The sequence below is a fragment of the Hyperoodon ampullatus genome, assembly GCF_949752795.1.
Source record: "Hyperoodon ampullatus genome assembly, chromosome: 7".
Taxonomy (NCBI): domain Eukaryota; kingdom Metazoa; phylum Chordata; class Mammalia; order Artiodactyla; family Ziphiidae; genus Hyperoodon; species Hyperoodon ampullatus.
Window position 1 is genome coordinate 69,643,158 of NC_136920.1, and position 17,328 is coordinate 69,660,485.

At 36.1% G+C, this 17,328-nt stretch overlaps 1 protein-coding gene and 1 pseudogene across 3 annotated transcripts in view; one reads left to right on the plus strand and one right to left on the minus strand.

The window, feature by feature from the left end:
• PDE3B (phosphodiesterase 3B) overlaps nucleotides 1–17,328 on the plus strand; it is a gene marked incomplete at its 5' end in the record, with an annotated part of 167,860 nt that overhangs the window by 34,474 nt on the left and 116,058 nt on the right. The window lies entirely within an intron of this gene.
• Nucleotides 4,058–4,492, minus strand: LOC307056682 (ubiquitin-conjugating enzyme E2 D3-like; annotated as a pseudogene). Its single transcript has one exon. The product of its transcript is annotated as a ubiquitin-conjugating enzyme E2 D3-like (transcript).

Consider the following 17,328-nt stretch of genomic DNA (forward strand, 5'->3'; position numbering starts at 1 on the left):
AATTGGTTAATATGTGGACTCTAATATTTAGTGAGGTTAATTGTTAGTGTGAAATTAAGGATTTCATTTTGGTTTTTATATAAAGCTAGACATAAATAGACTTCATAGTTAATTATTTATGCTGAATAATAAAAGTTTAAGTTTGGAGGTTCTATATATTATTGGGAACACTTGCTCTAGAAGTTGTATTAAAAATTTGATAAAAAATAGGAAGTTTATTGATTTTATTGTAATAATTTTGTGAAACAGGAAAAATATTTTAAATTATCATGGTAAACTGTCAAAAATAAGTATTTAGAAAAGAATGTTTTAATGTTGAATTACTTAGGAACTGACAACTGTAATCTTTTGCCTAAGATTAATATCATAGTACAGTGCTTTAAAAACTTTCATAGCAAAGGCTTGTCAGTTTTTCCCATTTTTAGGAAAAATTTTTAGGATATTATTTCTTAAAATATTTGTTTAATAAAAAGAAAAATTACTAATATTCCAGATGAAGTTTTCTTTCCAAATGAAGTTTTCTCTTTTAACCTTACTGTGTTCTCACTTGTCATGTTCAAGTGATATTGTTGCTGGCAAGGTCTCCTGACTAGTGAATTTATTCTCCTATCGTAAATGTTCTGATGTCATTATTTCCTTCTATGTCTTTTATCATGGCTCAGTCATTTTATGGGAACCTGACACAGTGACAGGCAAAAGGTTAGCTGGAAGAGAAAAGAGATGAAACTGAAACTAAAAGTGATTCAATATATACTAAGTTATCAGTTACTACTTGCATATTTATCCATGGTAAATTTTATATTTGTACTGGCTTTTCCTTGTGTTTTTAGGAGCCCTGTTTGGAGTATCTCATTTGGTCATTTTAGTTAACAAATCTAAGTGCCTATTATGTGCATAACATTTCTGTGACTATCTAGCTCATTGATTTGTGCTCAAGTGATAGTATTCAATTTTAATATTAACTTTCTAAAACGTATAGAGCTTAGCCTTCCCCACATACAGGGCTTAATCTTCCCGACAAATTATATGTGTGTATTTTAATGGCAAAAATAAATGAATTTATTCATATTCTAGCTCCCTGCCATCGGCACAAATAAATAGGTTTAACTATATTTCCTGTTAGCCCTTTCTGAAGTGTTATTGAATGAGATGTCTAAAATGAGTAGTAGATATTATCTGTGTTGAGATTATCTTTGGGTTCCAATTACTTACACCATCTCTTTACAACTGTTATTCAAAAATAGTTTCAAAAGTTTGAACAATTTTAACATAAAATTTCTGTTCCGCTTTTGTAATACATTTTTATTTCCTTCAAAGTAATACATACACATAAAAAATCAAACAGCACTAAAAGATTAAAATGAAAAATTGCAGTCTCCTTTCTAGTTCTTCCCCACTCTCCAGTCCTGCTTCTCAGACATAATCACTCCGAATTCTTTTCACTCTTTCTTGTGGTATTTATCTACGTAATTTAAAATAATATGCCTCTTCTGCCAATTTCTTGGCTTAAGTGATTCTTGTATGTTATTGAGAATTTAGATCTCTTAAAGTCCTTCCCTTTCTCTCTTCTTCCATTCTCTTACTGTAGCTATGTCACAATTTTAAAATCTATTTTTGGTATTTACACTTTTTGATTATGAAAATATTGTTTACTGTTGAACTAAGTCTACTTTAAAAAAAAAGCATCCAGTGTTACTATTAAAATGTCTGAAGCTAATCTGATTTCTCTCTGGAAGTTTTTAGGATTTTCTTTATCCTGGTGTTCACAAATTTTGTGATGTTGTGCCTTGGTATATGTCTTTTTTTCAATCATGTGCTGATATTTGATTTTTTTTTTTTAAATTTAGGAGATTCATATCTTTTAGTTTGGGGAAATTTTCCTGTGGTTTTTAGTAATTTCTCTTTTCAATTCTTTCTTTCTGGGCTTACTGTTAATTGGCCATTGTATCTCCTATTTTGACAGTGTATCTCTTGGATTAATTGTTTAATTAAAAAAATTTTTTTTTCTCCCCAAGTCCATCTCTTAGGATTTTTGTTTTATTTTTCTTGTTGTCCTTCACTTCATCTTCTCATCCTTCTACTGACTTACAAAATTTTTGTTATCGTAGTTTTAATTTCTCCAAGAGCTTTCTTGTTCTCTGTTCCCATTTCAATATTATGTTTTTGTTTCATGGATGCAATATCTACTCTTATCTCTCTGAGATTATTAATAACATTTTATCGGTGTTTTCTTCTGTTTCTTTTTCCTGCCATTTCCTAATTTCTTGTGGCTCATTTTAGTCTTTGCCTTTCTATTGGAAGCTTTCATCAGATCCTTAGAGTCTTCGTTCTCTCAAAAGCAGACTCTAAGATAGGGAGATGATTCTAGGAATTATAATCAGAGAATGGGGAAGTGAGACAGTACAAGAGGAAAACTAGTAAAGAGTATATTGATTGAGTGGATTACTGCTGTGGGCAGCTGGGATTCAATATTACTGGAGACTCTCAGAGAGACTCTATGCTGTCCAGTACTAACCACTAGCCATGTACTGTTATTTAAATTTAAATTACTTAAATTAAATAAAATTTAACATTCAGTTTTTGGTCACACTAACCACAACTCAAGTGCTCAGTAGCCGCTTGCAGCTAGTGGCTGCCATATAGGACAGTGCAAATATCGAACATTTCCATGCTGGTTTAGACCATGATACCACAGAATTGTCTCATTGAGGTGCAGGGAAGCTGGGCACTTTATCTACCAACATCTGTCCCTTATTGGTTAAAGGTTGCTCCTGGCATTCTTTTTTTTTTTTTTTTCCACACCAAAACAGTACTTTATTTTGTAAATTTTGACCCATTGTTACTCCCATGTTATGGTTTTTTTCAGCTGTCAAGTGTACAAGGTAAAGAAAAAATTTAGTTAGGGGGGTTGTACCTGGAAAATAAATTTCTTCAACTCCATATACACGTTTCAGAACTGCTGGGTCCCAAGTCCCTCTATGAACTCCTGGGCTGCCAGTATCATGTGCAGCCTACAAAGCTACACTATCTGAATAGCTTATTAATTCTGCATATCAGGTCAATCAATGTGTCAACCTGTAACAGACTGCACACACTTTTAACTGAACATGGCAAAATATTCACTCTCTAGAACTTTACATCATCATTTGATGTCAAACAATGAAGCAAATCCCAACAGTATATACAAAAAACAGCTTTGCATTTACAAAAGATTGTTTCCCATACTGATTAATCCAGGCAGCTAACTCATTGGTTTATGCAACTTTTTTGAAGAAAAATAAATCAATTACTAGCAGAACTATTAGTTGATCACTCATCCGTTGACAACTTACATCATTTATTCAGTGCTATATTAAATAATGTATTGGAAGATAGATTAACTAATAGCTCCAAGCCTCCTAACAATTTAAATGAAAATTACAAAATGTTTGAGACCCTATTTTGGAATACAAAGGGTGTTTGACTTCCAATTTCCATTCTCTGTAGAACAAGAACAGGTCATTCCTTTATGGACATGCATAAAATACATCACATTTTCTGTTCTGCTGATGCTATAAATTCAATACCAATTCTCCAGCCACATCAGTTATGAGCATAAAGTATATCATGTAACCTCAAATCTCTAACAGTGGAAGGCTTACACAAGAATGGATGCTGCTAGAATAATGCTGTTTCCTTTGATGTGATAACTCAGCATCCATCTCCCTCCCGCTCAGATGATTCTCCAGCATGTTAGAGCAGTGAGGAATGGTTTTAATCCCATTCCCAAGTTAGAGTGAAGACATTGGTCACATAATACACATGCTCCATTTTTAAAAAAATTCTTGGGCAACTGTTCTCCTGTAACTACTTTACAGTTTCTAAAAGCAGTTATTGTCCAAAGCTGGAAGAACTTAAGTCTTCTCAGATGAGCATGTGAATGAATGGAGGGAGGTAAACAAAATATAAAAAAGACGAAGTCTGATGGGGGAGCAGCCAGATAAGAAAATCAAAAAAGGAATGGTAATTTAAAGCTTATTCCAGCTATAATGCAGGTTATTCTGACTTTCAGATAACATCACATGGCATACTTCTGAGTCCATTCCGGAGTTATTCTGTTGTACTTATCTCTGTTTTATAGATCCGTGCAATCTCTGGCACTAGGGGGTCATCTGGGTTTGGATCACATAGCAGCGAACAAATGGATAAAAGAAATTTAGAAGTTAAAGCAGGAGACCACTGTGATCTTAGAATGTCGAGACAAATGCTGCCATTACTGTTAATATTTGGATGATAAATTTTGTTGTAAATGCAACCTTAGGTGGTTTGAAGGCGTAGTCTGTAGGAAATGAACTGTCAAAAAGAATACACCGCCTTGATATGGGCTGTCATTAGGTCCCATAATTGTAGCTTGCCAATGAAACATATCATCCCCAACTGGACCTGCAGAACATTGTGCTGCAGGGTCACGGGCGAAATCACCAAGTTCCTTATTAATCCGGTTCAGTGCCATAGTCTGTGCTTTTCATTTGGCTCCGAACTATTTCGGTGTGCACTCAGAGGTCAGGCCAAAACTCTTGATTATCCCAGCGGCTGGGAAGGATTGTCTATTGTCTCACACCAGCTCTGCCAGACACAGGCGCAGAGGGGCCGGGGCCTCCCTCAAGCTGCAGCCTGGCCTCCTCCCTGCGCGGCAGCTGGTGCCTCCCTGGCCCTACGGGACTCACGCGCACGACCTCTCCTGGCGTTCTTAACTCCCTGTTACTTCTGGCCTGTGTCAGTCTGCTATCTCACCTCTATTTTCTGCTAGGTGCCTGCTATACCAAATGCAGAATTTCTCTAGATCTCTGGTCTCTAGAATTTCTCCAGAGACCAAAATTCTGGTCTGCCAGTCTGAAGGGAAGTAGTTGCTTGACTGAACACGGTGGAGGCAGCGTCTTATCAGTATAAATATGTAAGTTTTCAACCAAACTCCCCAGATTTTAGTGGAAAATCTTACCCCAGCATTCTATGGCAATTGCTATCTTCAAGTGCTAGATCTTTGGAGGGGTCTGTGAGTAAATTGACTTCCTATTCTTTTCCTTACTGTAGGCATTTAGGTTTCAATCTTTTTTGATCTGCAAATTACTACCCCTTTGGAGCTTAAGAAAAATTATGATATATAGTGTTTCAAACATACGGAAAAGTATAAAGAAAAATATACGTGCAATTCTTGTAGTGCTGTGGTAAACCCAGCTAGGCCATGATGTATTGTTTTGTCTTGTCTTTTCTTTTCCCTCCCTCCCTCCCTTCCTTTTCTTCTTTCTTTTCCTTCAATGTCAAGATCTTTTATTTGATTAAATTTTAGGAGACTTGCCAACACTCATTGGTATCAAGGCAGCTAAGATTTGTATTGGTTTTTCTCCTCTACTTTGCTGTGTTTAGTTTGGTAATATTTTATTGAGAATTTTCTGTCTATTTGCATAAGACATTTTGCCATTTAATGTTCTTTTCTTGTAACATCTGTTCTCATCTGGTTTTGATATCAGGGTAGCACTAGACTTATGAAAAAGTTGGTGAGTGTTACATCTTTTTCTGTTATCTGAAACAGTTTTTACAAGATTAGGATTAATTGTTCCTTAAATGCTTGTTTTAACTACTCCTTTGGGGCTAGCTGTATTTTTTGTGTGTGTCACACTCCTTCCTTCTGTTTTAATATTTTTCTTTATAACACAGAAATATCTTTCAGTTAGGTTCAGTTAGTGTAAGCTCTTTTTGTGTGTCTGAAAGTTTCTTTGTTTAACTCTCACTTTTGAATGATAGTTTACCAAGATGTAGAATTCTAGATTGTCAGGTTTTTTTCTCCTGGGTTTTTCTTCCTCAAATATCTTTAGAAAATTTTCCAAATTTCTTCTTTTTTTAAGTTTGGCATGACCAGGAGGCTTGGGTCTTATCTAAATATTAGGTCTGAAGGTCTAACAAATGGAAATTAATTTTTTAAATGGATATCCCAGTTTCTAATTAGACACCAGCAATATTTATGACAAAAAGTCCCTTATAGTCTCAAATATCTTTAATTTTAATGGAAACATTTCCTCCAAAAGATTAAACCAGAATTTCTGAATCATGGCTCCATATTAGAACCTACTGATTTGATTGGTTTGGGATGGGGGTCTAGGTAGGCTTGGGTTATCTTTTGATGTGTCCAGGTAATTCTAATGTATAGATAGAGATTAAGAAACACTGAGTTACAAATTGAACTGTACTTCAGTGAAATTTTAATACAAATTCAGCAGTCTTTTTCTTTTTTTTTAAAAGTTACTGACAATCTAATTCAAAATTAGATTGAATCTAATTTACAGGACTTCCCTGGTGGTCCAATGGTTAAGACTCCATGCTTCCACTGCAGGGGGCACGGTTCCTGGTGGGGGAACTAAGATCCCTCATGCTGTGCGGCAGCCAAAAAAAAATTTTTTTTTTTTACATGGAAAGACAAATAGTCGAAACAATTAAAAAAAGAACATAGTTCAGACTACCTGATTCAAGATTTATTTAATTACAGTGTGTAGTAGTAATAAGGTAGACATTATGGATCAATAGAATAGAATCGAGTGTCCAGAAATAGACCCACACACATAAGATCAGTTGATTTTTAGCAAAGGTGCCAAGGCACATCAAAGGAGGAAGTTACAGTCTTTTCAACAAATGTCCTAGAACAACTGGCTAATCTGTGGGGGAAAAAATGAACACTGACTCTTACACCATACACAACACAAAGGTTATAGACCAAAATTTAAAAATAAAAAAAAACTTTAAAACATCTAGAAGAAAATTCTGAAAAAAAAACATAAAAGAAAAAAAAAATAATTAACTGGACTTAATTACAATTAAAAACTTTTCTTTGAAAGCTATAGGTAAGAAAATGCAAAGGTAAGCACTAGCATAGGAAAACTATTTATAATAAATATATCTGACAAATGACTTCTATCCAGAATATTTAAAGATCTCCTACAACTCAATAAAAAGAAAACAAATGATCAAATTAAAATTAGGCAAAAACTGTGAACACTCCTGCTAGGAATGTAAAATTGTACATTCCCTTGGAAAATGTTTTGGCAATTTAGCGTATGATCTTGGAGTTCTCTCCTAAGTATTTAATGAAGAGAAATAAAAACATATATCCACAGAAAAATTTGTTCATATATGTTTGCAGCACTTTTGTTCATAAAAGCCGTAAATTAGAAACAACGCAAATGTCCATCACAGGTGAGTGGGTAAACAAATTGTGATATATCCCTACAATGGAATACTACTCATTAATAAAAGGGAATGAACTATGAATACACACAACATGTGTGAATCTCAGAACATTAGCAAAACCTTATGCTAAATGGAAGAAGCCATATCCAAAGGAGTAAATACTGTATAATTCAGTTTATATACAATTCTAGGAAATGAAAAATAATTTATAGTGTCACAAAGCAGATCAGTTATCTGCCACCTAGGGCCAGTGGTAGGAGGAATTGAATACAGAGGAGTTTGAGGGAACTTTTGTTGGTGATGGAATTATATCTTAATTGCGGGGATAATTACACAGTTGTACAATATTTGTCAAAAATCATTAAACTGAACATTTTAAATAGCTGTAAGTAAATTTGACTTCAATAAATTTGATTTTAAGAAAAGTAACACTGGATTGGACAATCTCATATTCTTGTCCATTTACCATAGTATATAATTATGTGTCCTTTTCATAAGTTTTTATTTATTACCTTACTATTATGGGTATACACTGACAGTTTAGTTTGTATTATAATAAAATAAAATTCTAGAATAAAAATTACATTTCAAGAAGGATTATAACTGCTCTTTTAAATTGTGTGTGTGTGTGTGTGCCTGCATGTGTGCGTATGTGTAGAGTATTTACTATAGGCATCCTCTTCCAAAACAAAATAAAACAAAAATAAACAAACTGGGAATTGTAGCTTTATTTTACATAGTGAAGAATAAAATAGGCAAAGACAATTTTGGGAATGAAATTGTAGCTTCTAGTTTTTATTTTGTGACTTCAAATCCATGTTAGTGGTTAAATTACAGTGTTTATGGTTGAATGTGGAGTATTTACTGTGGAGAAAGTATATGTATGGTCTTGTCTCATTTACTAATAAAATATTTTAACCTTTAATTGAATGTTGCTATAGCATGGATGTTAAATGTATGTTACAATTACATTCTGTTGTATAATACTGGGAATGTTTTTATTATTTATATAGTAATAAGGTGAAAAAGTGTATACTGTTTAAAAAATATGTGGATAATAGCTATTTCAGATCTTTCATGTGAGCCTATTAAAGCAAAAAAAAAAGGTTAAATACTGTTTTGTATATGCTGAATTCACTGCTGCACAGAATAGAAGGCAATGACCATGTTTTCAGAGTGCTGGAGTGATTGTAAACAGATGAAGAAGTGCTGAATCAGGCACTCCAGGACTCTGACAGTTGCCCTGGAAACAGGGTGCATTATACTTGCTAGCAATAATCTCCCTCCCTCCCTCCCTTCTTCCCTCCCTCCCTGTTTCTCTCTCCTCCCCCACTCCCTCCCTCCTCTTCCTTTCCTGTTTTTTGATGATGGCAGTGCAAGTTGAATTTGTATATTGATCTAGGCTCACACTTAATGTAAATGATTTTTTTAAATTGAGTTCAATGAAGGAAAATTAAACTATAGCTTTAATTAGACTATATTGTACAGTACCTGAAAGGCTAAATAAACTGACATCTTTTAAAGTATTACATTTTCTTAGCAACTGTTATTGAGTTAAGAAGGTAGATTGAAATTTGTAATTTACTAAGTGACCTTGGATAAATTAAGCCCTCTGTTTCTCAATTTTCTCATTTGTAAAATGGCAATGGTAATAGTACCACAACTCCTAGTGGTGATGTAAAGATTAGATGAGCTAATGTATTTGAGGTGCTGGCACATAGTAACTTCTCAACAAATGTTTGCATATCATCATCATGATCATATCCAAAGTAAAACAACTTCTATACCTCACTATGGCTATTTTAATATACGTGTTACTAAGCAATATAATGTATTTAAAAGAAAAATGCTGGTAATGACACTTGCAAATAAACAAAATGAAGTGTATTGTAAATTTTAGATCATATATGTGGTTGAATTTTTAAATTGTATTTATTGCCAATGTATTAGGTTTTGTAATGATCATTTAGATAGGAGCAATATTCATTCATTTTTAGAGTTTTTGGCCAGTTTCATAGATTTTAAAATAGCTGTAAAGACATAATTACAGTTTTCATACACACATTTTAACGTTTTGGTGCATGCTGTAGTAGATTATATCTTCAGCATCTGACAGCATGTAGTGACAATATTGATTTCTTCCTTATTCAATCATCTAGCAAATACATATCGTGTACCTACTGTGTACCAGATGCTGGGAATATCACAATGAACAAGACAGTCAAGATTCTTGCTGTCATGAAACTACTGTCATGAAACTTAGAAATCATTGTTGGGGAAGGTATTGGGGAAGAGTGATTGAATAAAACAACACATAAAAGAACAAGATAGCTTCAAAAAGTGTGATAAGTCCTGAGAAAAAAATAAAACAGGCTGGTGGGATACAGTGTGCCTGGAAGGACTAATTTAGATTGCATGGTTATAGAAGTCCTTTGTAAGAAGATGACATTTGAGCTGAGACTTGAATGATGAGACAGTCTCATGAAGACCTGGGGATGGATTTTCTGGTTAGTGGGAATAGGAGTGCAACTGCTTCTTAGGCCTGATAAGCTTGGCATATTTGAATACTTTAAAAGATGAGTATTGCTAAAGGGTAACGATTGAGTGGAAGAGTGATAAAGGAGACGGTGCGTAAAGATAGGCAGGGATCTATATTTCACATTTAGCCCTGGGAATCATTTCTTACTGACTCTGTGAACCTTGATGCCACTAGCAAAGAGAAGTATGGAAAACATGTGGTTGGTGTTAACAATGTGGCTTTTAGGAAACCAAAAAAATATCCACAGAGGTTTTCATTGCAGATTTGGAAGTATAATAAAAGAAATAATCATTAATTTTGTAGGCTCTGGAGATAAATCAGGCCTGACTGATTCCTGGCTTCTTTTTAGTGAAATATCAAGGTATAAAAATTTGTTTTGAAAGCAGTGGAGGAGAAAACTTGTACATAGCACCCTTTCCTCCTATTATATATGTATTTATTATATAACTACATAAATATATTCATATATATGGATATGTGTATACATAGAGATTGATATAGACACATATATGAATACTAATAATTTTGGTTCATGTTTTGTGAATGCTATTACAAGATGTGAACCTATCATATTTATATAGAATTACCAACTATGCAGTTTGCTAGTAATTTTCTATTTTGGATTAATGCACTTTGAGAATTAATCTTTCAGTCACTGGAATAGTGAATTAGTCACTCTTTGCTTTACTCACTTTGATAATTTACTTGAATATCATGGATTTTATGAAGGGATAGACTGATTTGTTTAAGTTTTTCCTTATAAGTTTAACTTCTGTCATGTTGATAGGTGATTTTTCTCTTTCTGTTTCAGGGCCACAGGCCACAAGTATCCTTTGCTCTAGTCAACCATCTGGAAATTTTATGCCACGGATAATTACTAGAAAGATAATAATGGAAAAACATTAGTTAAGTGCCTACTATGTGTATGTGCACAACAATTGATAATTTCTTCTTCTGGGTTGGAGATTAGAATTAGAATATGAAAAAATATGGTTTTATGCTCTTTCTAGCAGGTGATAATTCTGTTTATTTCACTTTCAGTTGTGATCGCTAGTTCACCTCTGGTATTGAGAAAATTGTCACAAGTTTTAAAAAATTATAAACAGTTCATGCTTGTGGTTAGCAATTTAAATATTAGAATAAGAAAAATGGAAAGTAAAAGTTCCTGACCCCTGCAGTCTTATCCCCCAGAGATAAACTTTGCTAACAGGTTCTTGTGTTTCCTTCTAGAATTTTAGATGTTTATGCAAGCATATATAAGGATATGTTTGTGTGTATAAATTTACATATATAGTGTATCTTCCTTTCCTTTCTCTTTTTACATGTATAGGATCTACAATACTGTTCTGCAACATTTTTGTCACTTAGTACATATTATTGATATCTTTCATAGACCCATCTTGTTCTTTTTTTTGGTTGCTTCGGGTCTTAGTTGCGGCATGCGGGATCTTCGCTGAGGCATGTGCAATCTTTCGTTGTGGCCTGCGGGCTCCAGAGCATGTGGGCTCAGTAGTTGTGGCTCACGGGCTCTCTAGTTGTGGCACAGGCTCTAGAGTGTGCAGGCTCAGTAGTTGCGGTGCAAGGGCTTAGATGCCCCGCAGCATGTGGGATCTTAGTTCCCTGACAAGGGATCTAACCTGCATCCCCTGCATTGGAAGGCGGATTCTTAACCACTGGACCACCTGGTAAATCCCCCATCTTGTTCTTTATAACAGCTGCATGGTAGTCCATTGTTTGAATACAGTGTAATTTATTGACCTGGCTTCTATTGATAAACAGTTTCCTTGTAATTTGTATACTTGCATCGTGTATAAGTTTATCCATAGGCATTGCCTTTAAAAGTTTTAGAGCAGTTGCCAAGTTGTCTTTTAAAATAGTAGCAACAATTTATATGCCCCACACTGTGTTCCAGTATTTCCCCTTTATATTCTAGCTAATGCACAAAACCAAAAACAGTTGACTGTAGATAGGTGAATTTTAGTGATAAACAGAAAATATTTTTGGTTATGATAAAAGTACCATTTCTTTTCTTTTTCTTTCTTTTTTTTTTTTTTGGTATCTTGTGACATCTTTATAAATACATGGCAAAAGTTGAGTTTTACATTTAATCTCAAAGATGGTAGTACAGTGCTCAGCATGCTTGTTAGAAAACTTATACAGGACATGAATGATCTAAAGTGGTTAAAATAAATGATATTTATTTTAATACTTAGTTATTATATGCAAGCTAAAGTTCATGTAATTCAAATAACAGTAAGTACATTTTTAGACTTCTCAGTATGGACTTTTTCTGTCATTAAATATAGTTAATATAGTTTTAAAATGAATGATTAAAATGGATTTAAATTTTGCAGATTGGATCAGGCAAGAATCATCAATGGATGCTAAATCCATGGGGAACTTTTAATGAGGAACAGGATATTTCAGTGATTTTAAAGAGAATCCTTGCAGATTGCTTATTAGTTGCAAGGGAAAAAAACAATAACTATACAGAGGATAAATCAGACAACACCTTGATCGATGATCAAAATTAATAGCAGTAAGGGGTAGATGGATATCGTGTGTTTCCAGATGTGATTCTCCAAGCAGTATTAGTATTTCAACCAAGAATGAATAACCTAAATCTAGTTATGAGAAAAGATCAGACAAACCCCAAAATGAGGAGCATACTATTAAAAACAAAGGTTTAGGGCTTCCCTGGTGGCACAGTGGTTGGGAGTCCGCCTGCCGATGCAGGGGACACGGGTTCGTGCCCCGGTCCGGGAAGATCCCACATGCCGCGGAGCAGCTGGGCCCGTGAGCCATGGCCGCTGAGCCTGCGCATCCGGAGCCTGTGCTCCGCAACGGGAGAGGCCACAACAGTGAGAGGCCCGCGTACCGCAAAACAAAAACCAAAAAGAAAAACCAAAAACCCCCCACAAAGGTTTATATTCTAAAAAAAAGTCAGTGTTATAAAACGCAAAGAGAGGCTTTAGATAGGTTTCAGATTAAAGGAGAGTAAAGAGATGTAACTAAATGTAATACCGATTGTAAATTGGATCCTATAAAAACTTACAGGACATTATGAGATCGATTGACAAAATTGGAACAGGACAGTAGATTTGATACGAGTATTTAGCAACGTTGATTTTTCTGAAGTTAACTGTAGTATGGTTATGTAGGAGAATATCCCTATTCTTATAAATTTATACTGAAGAATTTAGGGATAAGAGGGTATGATATAAGCAATTTTCTCTCAAAAAGTTCAAGAGGAAAAAATAGAGTATGGTTGTAAGGGTGCATATATGATAACGTAAATAGGACAAAATATATTTTAAATATTTATTTTTATTTTTAAATTTTCTTTTATTGTCTTTTGGCTGCGTTGGGTCTTAGTTGCAGCACGCAGGATCTTCGTTGAGGCATGCGAGATCTTTCATTGCCGGACGCGGACTCTTCCTTGCAGCGCGCAGGCTTCTCTCTAGTTGTGGTGCGCGAGCTCCAGAGCGCGTGGGCTTCTGCAGTTTGCAGCACACATGCTCTCTTGTTGAGGCGTGAGCTTAGTAGTTGTGGCGCACGGGCTTAGTTGCCCCGCGGCGTGTGGAATCTTAGTTCCCTGACCAGGGATTGAACCCACATGCCCTGCATTGGAAGGTGGATTCTTTACCACTGGACCACCAGGGAAGTCCCCAGGACAAAATATTAACAGTAGATTAGTCCAGGTAAAGGACAAACAGGACTTCTATGCACTAATCTTGTTTTGCAACTCTTCTGTAAGTTTGCAATTATGCTCAAATAAGATGTTTAAAAAATGGATTAAAGATTTTTTTAAATAACAGTGACTTTTTTTTTTTTTTTGCGGTACACGGGCCTCTCACTGTTGTAGCCTCTCCAGTTGCGGAGCACAGGCTCCGGATGCGCAGGCTTAGCAGCCATGGCTCACGGGCCCAGCCGCTCCGTGGCATGTGGGATCTTCCCGGACTGGGGCACGAACCCGTGTCCCCTGCATCGGCAGGCGGACTCTCAACCACTGGGCTACCAGGGAAGCCCAATAATAGTGACTTTTAAGAACTGTTTATAAAACCAAAGATTTTCGATCAGTGGTATTTTATTATGTATTAAGTAGGGAGAAATAATTCCAAAATCTAGCTATACCTCATTGCCAGAAATGCTAATTCTTTGTTGGAGAGTTTCTCATACAGAACAGTGTGGATACTATGATTAGCAGGTGTTAAATATCGGGTTACAAACTAAATGTTTTTAGAATCTTGAATTGGGAAAGATTAGTGTGGGCTACATGTTAGGACTCTGAAGAAAGTGCAAAAGTTTGTGTGTTAGTCGTGGTGAGGTGAGATAGAAGAATTGGAAGGAAATGGCTAGAGGAGAATTCAAACTTGGAGAAAGTGAATTTGGAAGTAAATTTCCATGTAAATGCTACCACTGTAGAGCAGTGGTTTCCAATCTTTTCCTTCCTGAGGATACTTGTCTCATTGATTTTAATATTCACTTTCCCCCCCCACATTTTAAAACCTCTGAAGCCTGGGTGTGCCTTACGATCAGTGGCATCTGACAATGTGTCAGTGTGGATTGAAGTCAGTTCTTCCATAAAAGATTTGTGTTTGCTTCTGCCATAGCATGGGAGCCCTAGCAACCTGAGACCATTTTAAATTAAATTTAGTGCTTGAGAATTTGGACCACACTAGTAGCATGAATTCAGATTACAACTCTGTGTTAGTTCTGGATGGCAGTTCAAATTTGAAGGGGCGTTCCCCCCTCCCCCCAACTAGTGCCAAAGTTAGGAAGACAAGTTTCTGTGCTGTTGCTTTTCATATAATAGGTTTCTCTTTTTCTCCTATATACTTTCTTTTTTTTTCTATATACTTTTGTCATAGCTTTATTATAGGGTTTCCTATTAGACTCCCCATATTGGGCATTTTTTGTTCTTAGATGTACATAAAAATAATGGTGATAAAATACCTTTTTTTCCCTTCCTGGCTAACTTTTATATCCTTACTATTTGGATATATATTCTTAATTATATTATTCCTATTCATGGTTTCACAATATCTTTAATCTTGCCTGACCCAGAGGAATCCCTCTGAAAGTAAAATAACACTCTACATTTATAGTTCAGGCTCCCTTAAGCCATTTATCTTGGTGAGAGGTTGCAAAGTAGTCACTGTCAGTTTTTGGTTTGGAAGACATTTGGGGCAACATTGTAGAATAGGTGAATGAGTACACATATGCCTTGGAGTCAGTCCTGCTTTTGAATCCTCTGCAACTTACTTTTGCATGTTACTTAACCTTTCTGAACCTTAGCTTCCTCATCTAGAGAATGGATATGATAATACCACTCTGATGATGTTATTGTGAGCCTTCCACGAGGTAGTATATGTAAAGGTCTAGTGTGGCATCTGGCACAGATGTGGTGCTGAATAGTTGATTGATTTTTTTGGGTTGACTGTAATAGCTGTTGTTTCTGGTTTCTCAGGATATTCCTTTTTACTCAATCCCTCTTCTTTTAGAAATCTGTCTTGCTCACCCATTCACCCCCTACACTTCCACCCAACCACCAAAGGGATGGGCACATTACTCATCCTGGTGATCTAGGTTAATCTGGTTGATACAATAGTAGGTCTAAGTCTGAGTGGGCATGTGACCAAAGTCCATCAGAGTCTTGTCCAGAGATTGATACGCATGCGTTGGAAGAACGGAACCTCTCTTTACACTGCTATTACGAGTGTGAGATTTAGACTATGAAGCTTTTGGCAGCCATCTTCCAATTCCATGTGGAGAAGTTCTGCTTAAATAATAAAGCTAAGGGGAAACTACCAGGGATAAGAGTTGGGTGTGGGGGGAGGGTGGTTAGGGAGAGACATACACACACACACACACACACACCCTAACCAACTGAAGGAGACCTACTTCCATTTTTTTGAGGCCCTTCTTTCTACAGTTTTTCTTTCAGAACTATGCCAATTTCCTGCCCAGCTTTATAAGCCAATGAATGCCCCTTTTGGCTTAATGTGGGTTGAGTTGGCTTTCTGTCACTTGCAATGCAGATTTCTGATGGGTATGATAATGATATTATTTTCCCCAAGAATATTTCTTGTTCAAAGAACTGCCTTTATTGCTTCCATGCTGAATATTCAAAAACTAGTGTTTAACAGGCCATTAAATGGGGGATAAATGTCTGGGGAAAGAAATAAAAATGATGAATTTTTTTTTTTGTGGTACGCGGGCCTCTCACTGTTGTAGCCTCTCCCGTTGCGGAGCATAGGCTCCGGACACGCAGGCTCAGCAACCATGGCTCACGGGCCTAGCCGCTCCATGGCATGTGGGATCTTCCCGGACTGGGGCACGAACCCATGTCCCCTGCATTGGCAGGCAGACTCTCAACCACTGTGCCACCAGGGAAGCCCCAAATGATGAATTTTTAAAGGAATATCCCTGAGTTTAAGCTATTTTCCATGTCATATGATTCTTTCCAGTGATGGTACAGAGAATACTGTATTGAAAGTAAACTTCTATTCAGATGTGCAAAGAAAAATTGCAGTGTAATTTTAATTAGAAACTGTTAGTCACATTTAGAAGCTCTGATTAAAGATATAATGGGCAAAATGGATGAAGTTATATTTGCAGTTTTTCGTGGGTTGGCTCTTCACTGCTTTTGCTTCTTAAGGATCTCAGATAGAATGAGCAGGACCTAACTGGTCTGAAGCTTAAGGGGTGATCCAGAATGCAAGTGAGAGGACCAGAAGGGTAATGAATCAGTGACAGCATTCACACCTGGTAAAAATGCTCTTTATGTTCTCATTCGGGATAGTTACTCTGGATAGGGGCCAAGGATCATAATATGGCCACATGCAAGTTTGCAATTTGATTAGACTTGAGAACATGTTAGGGAAGGAAAGAATTTCCTTTAAAATCATGCTGCACACTGAATACTCAAGAGTGGTAGAAATGATTTAAGCTGAGAAGGCAAGAAAAAATTTAATCATTTTTCCAAGTCTAAGGATAGCTGTATCCAGAGAATAGTGTGTAAACGCCTACCATTTGTACTTCTGTTTTCTTTTCTTTGTGTGTGTTAGCATTTAAATTTTACCCAAGATAGGAAAAGTGGTTTATGTGGGTGTGCAAGAGATGTGTTTAAAAGTAGATCAGGGCTTCCCTGGTGGCGCAGTGGTTAAGAGTCCGCCTGCTGATGCAGGGGACACGGGTTCGTGCCCCGGTCCGGGAAGATCCTACATGTCGCGGAGCGGCTGGGCCCGTAAGCCATGGCCACTGAGCCTGCGCGTCGGAGCCTATGCTCCGCAACTGGAGAGGCCACAAGAGTGAGAGGCCTGCGTACTGCAAAAAAAAAAAAAAAAAAAAAAAGTAGATCATAATCCTGTGGATTGACTTAAGTAATTTTCTTTGCAAGTGGTTGCATAGGATTATTAAATACAAGTCCTCCTACTAATGTCATATTTCAATAATGCCTTAATATAATATAATGTCTTAGTGAACTGCTTGATTATACTAGAGATTGCCCCATGATTCCTTTAATATGTCTCATAAAGTTGCACGTAAGAATGATATTGAGATCCTTT